We start from the raw sequence: 10,455 nt of genomic DNA, 5'->3' as shown, positions 1-10,455 counted from the left end.
ACCCACTTCTACTAAAGAAAGGTCAGAGGCTTCCCTGGTGGCGCAGTGGTTGAGAGTCCGCCTGCCGATGCAGGGGACACGGGTTCGTGCCCCGGTCCGGGAAGATCCCACGTGCCGCGGAGTGGTTGGGCCCGTGAGCCATGGCCACTGAGCCTGCGCGTCCGGAGCCTGTGCTCCGCAACGGGAGAGGCCACAACAGTGAGAGGCCCGCGTACCGCGCAAAAAAAAGGTCAGCACTCCTGTCAATTACTACCCCTTAACCCTATAATAATAGTGATGCTATAGCTATAACTTATTGACTGCAGCTGATGTACCAGGCATCAGATAAGCGACTTAGTTGCAAATGAACCCTAGGTGTTGATGTGATGTTGAGGATGCGTATGACAGCATTATGCAAATAAGATCATTGAGCTATGAGTCTAGCCAGATTATCAGCAGGACGGGGAGCCAGGATTAGAAACAAAGATGACCTGACTCCTTTTGACTGTGTTCCTTGCTATCTGGGTGAGATGGAGGAAGAAGGGGGAAGAAATGGACGGGAACTGGAGACAAAGGAAGCATAGAATTTATATGGCGGGTGACTTTATTGGGTGAAGTTAGGATCTATGAGGGCTTTTAGAAAACCATTATTTCAAATTAAAAAAAAAAGAAAGAAAGAATAAGAGGAGAGGAAGAGGAGGAGGATGCTTTCAAGACGCTAAAACTCACCCAGCACTGAGTGGCTAGAGGCCCTCAGGAAGACGACCAGGGAGCCAAAAGCCAGAGTGGTTTTCAATAAAACAGATGGTTTTCTATTAGGATCCAAACAGAAGAGTTCTTTTTCCACAGGAGACAGGGTGGCTTTGTCTTGAATTGGGGGATGAAGGGGGAGGGGAGCAAATATTTATTAAACACTTGCTGTGCGCTAAGCACCTTACCATCTCCACGACTCCTATGATGCCATCAACCTCCTTAGAAACTTTCAGTGGCTCCCTGTTGTCCACAGAAGAAAACCTGGACCCTGTAGTCCAGTATTCAAGGATACCCCAGATCTGACCTGAAGTTGCCTTTAAAAACCAAACCAAAACGAAACATACAGTTCACATAAATGTCACCATTTTAAAGGGTACATTTCAGTGGATTTTGGTATTCACTACGTTGTGCAATCATCACCAGTATATAATTTCAAAACATTTTCATTGGTCCGAAAAGAAACCCCACATCCATTAGCAGTCACTCCTCAATCTCCCTCCTCCCAGCCCCTGGTAGCCACTAATCTGCTTTCTGTCTCAACGAATTTGCCAATTCTGGACATTTCATATACATAGATCATACGACAGCTGGTCTTTGGCATAGGGCCTCTTTGACTTAGCATAATATTTTCAAGGTTCTTCCATGATGTAGTACATATCAGTACTTCATTCCTTTTATAGGGCCGAATACTATTCCATTCTGTAGATTTACCACATTTTGTTCATCCATTCATCAGCTGATGGACATATGGGTTGTTTCCACTTTTTGACTGTTACGAATAACACTGCTGTGAAGATTTGTGTACACGTTTTTGTACGAACGTATGTTTTCAGTTCTTTTGGGTGTGGAATGGCTCCGTTGTGTGGTCAGCCTGTTTCACTTTTTGAGGAATTGCCAGACTGTCTCCCACAGCAGCTGCAGCATTTTACATTCCCACCAGCAATGTACAAGGGCTTCAATTTCTCCACATCCTTGCTACCACTTGTTGGTTTCCTGTGGGTTTTTTTTTAACAACAACAAGAAACTTTTTTATTATAGCCATCCAAGTAGGTGTGAAGTATCTCATTGTGGTCTTGATTTGCTACCCATGCCCCAATTTTATCAACCCTCACCCACACCCCATGTAATGGGAATAGTAGAGTATAGCACATGGTTAAGAGTCCCAGCTTTACTATCAGGCTGATTTGGATCGAATCTAGGCTCTGCCATCTTGACGGTCACGCAACCTTGGGCAAGTTTCTTCACCTCCCTAAATCTCAGTTTTTCCAACCATACCTTACAGATACAGGAACCCTGTACCCCACCCTCATTTAGTGAAGATTAAATGAAACAATGAATATGAAATGCTTAGTTCAATGCCTGGCACATAGCTCTCAAGAAAATAGTAACTGTTATTAGGAGACTTATTATTTCAAAACTTTCCCTCCCCAGCCTCCCACAATGCTTATCAGTAAAGCAACCAGGGCAAGTAGCAAGAGAGAAGGAGAAAAATGCATGGGCTGTCTACAGAATTTATTTCCCAATTCTGAGCATCATCTGAGAGTCATTCTCCCTGTGATAATTGTGGGATCTCCTCCACCAGCTTCAGCAGAGTTGGCCGAATGGAGGAGCGTCACACCATAGAAACTGCACAGCTGATAATTTCCTAGCACTTTCAGTGTCACCATCTAACCTCATTTAACTGTGGGACTCTGGGCTTAACATGACAGCATGACATTTAACTGGACTATATTTTTATTTAACTTACTGCTACTTGCTAATTTACATTTTGGATATTCTGTGGGCAGAGGTATTACCTCCCCTGAAAGTGATGTGTGTCGTTTCCTAGCACAGTAATTAGCTCACCTTTTGAAGTTGGGTCAATGACATAAGAGTCTTTACTGAGCTAAAACGTTCTCAAGATTAGTTTGACCAGCCTATGGTTAAACAAAATCAGCCACTTCAGAATTATTCTGCCAGAGGTTGTGCGCAGCTTCATTCCGCTGTGTCAAGAGTTTTATAATGTTCACTTTTCTGCATTTTATTTGATAAAATCATGATAAGAAGCTAAGGCAAATTCTATTGCTTACTAGATGCACATAATATTTAAGCTAGCCAAAGCTGTAATACTCTTTTAGCACAATTTTCATTTGCTTTAGAATATCAATACATATCACATTGCTTTATCCATTTTAGTCTTCTAAACAGTCAAAGGCCACAAAAAAATTCACCTCTTCTATAAAGCCTTCCCGAACTAAACAGAGATGAACCCAACAAAACATCAACACTTTAGCAGTACCAGCAATAATCTTTGTTCCATCACATTCTGAACATCTCACTCTAAGCCAAGGAAGAGATTGTGTTTTAACTTCACTGGCTATGGGTCTAAGATTGAAGGTCTCAAGTGAGTATAGTTTGAGGTGAAACAGCATGAAGGTTCAACTACTCTAAATAAGATAAAGACAATACTTAGAAAGAGAAACAGCCCCTCAAAATAAGCTTCCTGTAAAGTATGCTCCTTTCCTGCCAGCACACATCTTAGAGGTAATCTCACTCATGGAATGTTCACTATCTACATTTGTTATTTCCCCCAAAATGGATTCATTCAAGATGCAGTGTCCTTACCCCTCCCCCAAGCATCTATCCACCCAGCCATCCAGGTAGCAGTTGCTGTTAGGGATGGTGGATGCTTGTGATGCCAATCGGAGTTCTGACACATGGGAAGGAGGAAACTAAAAAGGAATTGGAAAAAAGAAAATGAGTGGGAAATCAGAGAAGAGGAAGGAGCTATAGTGGGGCAGAGAAGGAAGCATATATTGTAAGGAAAAGTGGAATGTTAGCAGCCATCCAATTTGCTCACTTTTCCTCCCTGTTCACACTTTTGCTGTGTGATATCCACATCTATGTTAGTGACCCATAGATCTGTACCTCCAACTTCAGACCACCTCCAATCCTGCAGCTCCCAGGGCAAGAGGGCATTCAGAAGTTACACATCACGCTAATACACTGTTAAGTAAACTCCATTCTACCCAGGGCAGGGCCCCACAAATCAAACGCACACAATGAACACACGGTGCGTCTGATTGGGGGTCTGGTGCTTCATGCTGGCATAGAGAATACATAATGCTACCAACGGTCCTATTGCCCTCGGAGATAACACTGTCTGTCCCCAGGTCAACTCCTCCCCACAGCTCTTTTCTACATCCTGAAATGCAAGGTGACGGGGTCTCTGTGCTTTGTTACTGCCAAACAGAGCAGCCCTGCCTTGGAGCACGGCGAGCATGAGCCACAGAAGTAGAGGGCTGGGAAAAGGCAAATCAAGTAATCAAATCCTGGAACTTCCATGGTGGCACAGTGGTTAAGAATCCACCTGCCAATGCAGGGCACACACAAAGTAGTATGTGCATCGGGACCCAGAGGAAGGAGCAGTGATTCCACAGTAGACTGAACCAGACCAACCTGCTAGTGTTGGAGGGTCTCCTGCAGAGGTGGGGGGTGGCTGTGGCTCACCACGGGGACAAGGACACTGGCAGCAGAAGTTCTGGGAAGTACTCCTTGGCATGAGCCCTTCCAGAGTGCGCCATTAGCCCCATCAAAGAGCCGGGTAGGCTCCAGTGTTGGGCCACCTCAGGCCCAACAACCAACAGGGAGGGAACTCAGCCCCACCCATCAGCAGAGAAGTGGATTAAAGTTTTACAGAGCTCTGCCCACCAGAGCAACAGTCACCTCTACCCACCACCAATCCCTCCCATCAGGAAACTTGCACAAGCCTCTTAGATAGCCTCATCCACCAGAGGGCAGACAGCAGAAGCAAGAAGAACTACAATTCTGCAGCCTGTGGGAGGAAAACCACATTCATAGAAAGATAGACAAAATGAAAAGGCAGAGGACTTTGTACCAGATGAAGGAACAAGATAAAACCCCAGGAAAACAACTAAATGAAGTGGACATAGGCAACCTTCCAGAAAAAGAATTCAGAATAATGATAGTGAAGATGATCCAGGACCTTGGAAACAGAATGGAGGCAAAGGACTTCCCTGGTGATGCAGTGGTTAAGAATCCATCTGCCAATGCAGGGGGCACGGGTTCGAGCCCTTGTCCAGGAAGATCCCACAGGCCGCAGAGCAACGAAGCCTGTGCGCCACAGCTACTGAGCCTGCATTCTGGAGCCCTCGAGCCACAACTACTGAGCCCATGTGCCACAACTACTGAAGCCCACAAGCCTAGAGCCTTTGCACCATAACAAGAGAAGCCACCGCAGTAGGAAGCCCATGTACTGCAACCAAGTTGACCCCCACTCACCGCAACTAGAGAAAGCCTGCGCACAGCAAAGAACACCCAATGCAGCCAAAAGTAAAAAAATTAAAAGAATGGAGGCAAAGATCGAGAAGATGCAAGGAATGTTTAACAAAGACCTAGAAGAATTAAAGAACAAACACCTAGAAGAATGAAAGAACAAACAAACAGAGATGAACAGTACAATAACTGAAATGAAAAATACACTAGAAGGAATCAATAGCAGAATAACTGAGGCAGAAGAATGGATAAGGGACCTGGAAGAGAGAATGGTGGAATTCACTGGCACAGAACAGAATAAAGAAAAAAGAATGAAAAGAAATGAAGACAGACTAAGAGACCTTTGGGACAACATTAAACAAAACAACATTCGCATTATAGGGGTCCCAGAAGGAGAAGAGAGAGAGAAAGGACCAGAGAAAATATTTCAAGAGATTATAGTCGAAAACTTCCCTAACATGGGAAAGGAAATAGCCACCCAAGGCGAGGAAGTGCAGAAAGTCCCATACAGGATAAACCCAATGAGAAACATGCCGAGACACATAGTAATCAAATTGGCAAAAATTAAGGACAAAGAGAAACTATTGAAAGCAGCAAGGGAAAAGTGATAAGTAACATACAAGGGAACTCCCAAAAGATTAACAGCTGATTTCTCAGCAGAAACTCTACAAGCCAGAAGGGAGTGGCATGATATACTTAAAGTGATGAAAGGGAAGAACCTACAACCAAAATTACTCTACCCGGCAAGGATCTCATTCAGATTTGATGGAAAAATCAAAAGCTTTACAGATAAGCAAAAGCTAAGAGAATTCAGCACCACCAAACCAGCTCTACAAGAAATGCTAAAGAAACTTCTCTAAGTGGGAAACACAAGAGAAGAATAGGACCTACAAAAACAAACCCAAAACAGTTAAGAAAATGGTCACAGGAACATACATATCGATAATTACCTTAAATGTGAATGGATTAAATGCTCCAACCAAAAGACACAGGCTTGCTGAATGGATACAAAAACAAGAACCATCTATATGCTGTCTACAAGAGAGCCACTTCAGACCTAGGGATACCTACAGACTGAAAGTGAGGGGATGGAAAAAGATATTCCATGCAGATAGAAATCCAAAGAAAGCTGGAGTAGCAATACTCATATCAGATAAAATGGATTTTAAAATAACTAATCTTACAAGAGACAAGGAAGGACACTACATAATGATCAAGGGATCAATCCAAGAAGAAGATATAACAATTATAAATATATATGCACCCAACATAGGAACACCTCAATACATAAGGTAACTGATAAGAGCTGTAAAAGAGAAAATCGACAGTAACACAATAATAGTGTGGGACTTTAACATCTCACTTACACCAATGGACAGATCATCCAAAATTGGGTTCGTGCCCCGGTCTGGGAAGATCTCACATGCCGCAGAGCGGCTGGGCCCGTGAGCCATGGCCGCTGAGCCTGCGCGTCCGGAGCCTGTGCTCCGCAACAGGAGAGGTCACGACAGTGAGAGGCCTGTGTACTGCAAAAAAAAAAAGACACATGCACCTCAATGTTCACAGCAGCACTATTTACAATAGCCAGGTCATGGAAGCAACCTAAATGCCCATCTGCAGATGAATGGGTAAAGAAGATGTGGCACATATATACAATGGATTATTACTCAGCCATAAAAAGGAACAAAATGGGTCATTTATAGAGACGTGGATGGATCTAGAGACTGTCATACAGAGTGAAGTAAGTCAGAAAGAGAAAAACAAATATCGTATACTAACACATATATGTGGAACCTAGAAAAATGGTACAGATGAACCGGTTTGCAGGGCAGAAATTGAGACACAGATGTAGAGAACAAACGTATGGACACCAAGCGGGGAAAGTGGCGGAGGTGCTAGTGGTGTGATGAACTGGGAGGTTGGGATTGACATGTATACACTCATATGTATAAAATGGATAATTAATGAGAACCTGCTGTATAAAAAAATAAATAAAATAAAATTCAAAAGGAAAAAATGAGCATCCCCCTCTTGCCACAACTAGAGAAAGTCTGCACGCAGCAATGAAGACCCAATGCAGCCAAAAAAATAAAAACTGGAAAAAATAAAAATCAACATGAGATTTAAAAAAAAATTAATCAAATCCCTCTCAGAGGCCTAGGATGCGATAAATTCTTGCATAATCTGTTATTATGCAGGAACATTCTGGAAATTGTAGCTTCCCAGGAGTCCCAAGTGTCTATTATCTTGATGCTACTTATGCTCCCTTTTGTTTTGGAAGTCCTTGTGAATTACCATGGAATTCAAAATAGTTGCACAAGAAATCTGAGGAAGGCTTTGCAATATTAAATGATTCATGCGACTGTTAAATCTCCACATATGTAGGAAGTAGCATGATAACTGTAATAGTGGTTCTTCACAGGAATTAACTAGAAGGACATTGAACCCCAGAATGGCAAACACTTTTAATTTTTATAAAAGTATTTAATAAAATTTAATTAAATTTCACAAAATAAAAAGGTCAGATATATTTAAACAAATTAGATATGTGATTTTTATCAAGTATACTATTTTAATTTTAACAGATAATTTTGAAACTTTCAGAAGAAAAATACTTTTTATTTGGCCTCACCATGCAGCTTGCGGGATCTTAGTTCCCCCACCTGGGATTGAACCTGCACCCTCAGCAGTGAAAGTGTGGAGTCCTAACCACTGGACCGCCAAGGAAGTCCCAGAAAAATAACTTTAAAACAAACATGAAAAAATTTTAACTTAATTTAATTTAATATTATGGACCAAATATATACTAATTTATGAATTGTGTGTCTTTACCACCCATGCAAACATTTCTAGGCCATCAAAGAACATAGACACCTGTAGTAATTGAATCCAGTCATCTTTGATATTTTCGTACCTTTGTTACATAAAAGCAATAATTTTTTTATTTTGTTATTTTGAAGATTTCTCTGTTGACGTGGAAAAGAACACATTCAACACTGGCTGGGTTTGCCACTTATTTAGATGTAGGGTGTATGAGCTCCATTTCTACACTTGCTCAAGGCCCACAAGTGGCGGTGAATGTGTTGAGAGGCACATAGTAGGCAGTCAAGAAACCTTTCTTGAATGAATGGAGTGATTGATTGAATGAATGAATGAATAACTCCAGTCTCAGAGTCTGCCTACTTCTTCACGACCTAAGGTTTTACTTCTCCCCCTCCTCCTTGGGAAATCGTTCTGGTGTGTAAACCCCAGCCAAAGCTGTACGGTTTTCCTTTCTCACATTTGCTTTTCTGTAAATGGCTCACATTTACTGAGGGTTTACTACCTGCGAGGCACTGCTTTATGTTTACATAGTCCCCTAAATTATACCTCACAGCATCCTTCATCCCTAGGGCACGAGAAGCTGGGTAGCCTGCCCAGTGTCCCCTGGCTGGAAAGGAGCCGAGAAAGGGTTCAAACTCAGCTGTTTGGCTCCACCAAGGACTCTTAACCTTTCATCTTGTAGACCTGACGCTTGTGGTGTCCCACAGAACAATGTTCTTAAGTGTGTAAATATAATACAAAGGATTACAAAGGAGACCGATTGTATTGAAATATACTTACCAAATATTTAAAAACCGATTTGTGATGTAGTAATACATAGACTTCTTCATGATCACATACCTTCAAATTCACCTTTGGGTAAATGGTATTTGGGGATATCTGCAAGAACCGTAATGTGATATGAAAATAACTAATTTCTATTGGTGCAACACCACAGGTATTGTTTCTTTGTCTTTGTTTGTGAATTTTTGAATTCAAAATTGAAGGCTAGGGCTTCCCTGGTGGCGCAGTGGTTGAAAGTCCACCTGCCAATGCAGGGGACACGGGTTCGTGCCCCGGTCCGGGAAGATCCCACGTGCCGGGGAGCGGCTGGGCCCATGAGCCATGGCCACTGAGCCTGCGCGTCCAGAGCCTGTGCTCCGCAACGGGAGAGGCCACAACAGTGAGAGGCCCGCATACAGCAAAAAAAAAAATAAAAATTGAAGGCTAGGTTTCCATTACAGATTAGTGAAAATGAAAGATGTAGTTGTCCCCATCCAAAATAATAGTAAATACTTACGGGTTGCTTCCTGCATTGCAGTAGTGTTTCAGCACATTATTTTATGTAGCCTTTTACCAATTCTAGGAGGTAAGAACTAATGTAACTCTTCTAATGCTAAAGAAACAGAAGCTGAGAGAGTTCAAGTAACAGCCAAGTATTAATGGCAGCATTTGAGTATTTATTCTAGGCCAATGTTCTAGCTTTGTCTTTATAAACTCTTTTAATCCTTATGAGAACACTTTGAAGTTACCCTGTTTTATAGGTGGGGAATCCAAGGCATGAAGGATAAGTAATTTGCTCAGGATCACTTAGCTAGCATGGGGCAGATCTGGGCTGGACCCCAGACAGGCCACACTCAGAGCAAATATCAATACTTTCCCACCACTCATGCTGCCACATTTAAGGAATGAGGAAGCCAGGGATGGAATGAAGTGTCATTCCAAGGTTGCCTTAACATATGGCCACCAGTTGTGAATAACTCAGGAACTGCCCGTAATGGAACTACTCATTCCTGTGAATGAATAAAAAGATGTGTTGACTCAGCAACCATGACTGAGACCGTCAACTCAGTGGTTTGAGAGCTGAGTCGAAAACCACAATCTCATATACGTGAATGATTGCCAAGAAACCGACAGTTTAAACTTTGAGAAATGTTACAAAGAGTGGAATCAATAGCCCATAGTAGCCACTTTTTAGAGGGAGCCAAACTAACCGAAATAATAGTAGTAACAAAATTCAAAAAATTTTTAAAGTTAAGAGCTTGTCATCAAAAACTATTAAGTAAACAAGTGTTCTGTATTTTTAAATTCTGCTGGAGAGAGTTGCCATGAGCCACTAAGGGTTGGGCTGCAAATGACAACTGTTGCCACAGCAATATCACTCCAACAAGCAACGTGACCTTGAAGTTTATGACATAGAGCTAAAGGTCAAGTTCTGCCCGTAGGGTATTGGCTCCCTGCCCCTAGCGTTCCCTTTAGCCCTTGGGAAGGTAGGGGTTTTAAAATGTATCTGATTATCTCATAAACTCAACTTTTGTCAACTAACATTCAAATATTCTCCCTGCAGATAAAAAGGACAACATCAGGAGATGGATTTTGTTTCCTTCCTAAATTTATTTTTATAATTTTTATTGGAGTATAATTGATTTAAAATGTTGTGTTAGGGACTTCTCTGGTGGCACAGGGGTCAAGAATCCACCTGCCGATGCAGGGGACACGGGTTCGATCCCTGGTCTGGAAAGATCCCACATGGCGTGGAGCAACTAAGACTGTGGGCCACAACTACTGAGCCTGCACTCTAGAGCCCACGAGCCACAAATACTGAGCCCATGTGCCACAACTACTGAAGCCCGCATGCCTACAGCC

The sequence above is a fragment of the Neophocaena asiaeorientalis genome, unplaced genomic scaffold (genome assembly GCF_003031525.2).
Source record: "Neophocaena asiaeorientalis asiaeorientalis breed wild unplaced genomic scaffold, Neophocaena_asiaeorientalis_V1.1 scaffold275, whole genome shotgun sequence".
Taxonomy (NCBI): Eukaryota; Metazoa; Chordata; class Mammalia; order Artiodactyla; family Phocoenidae; genus Neophocaena; species Neophocaena asiaeorientalis.
This window is presented reverse-complemented; position numbering follows the sequence as displayed.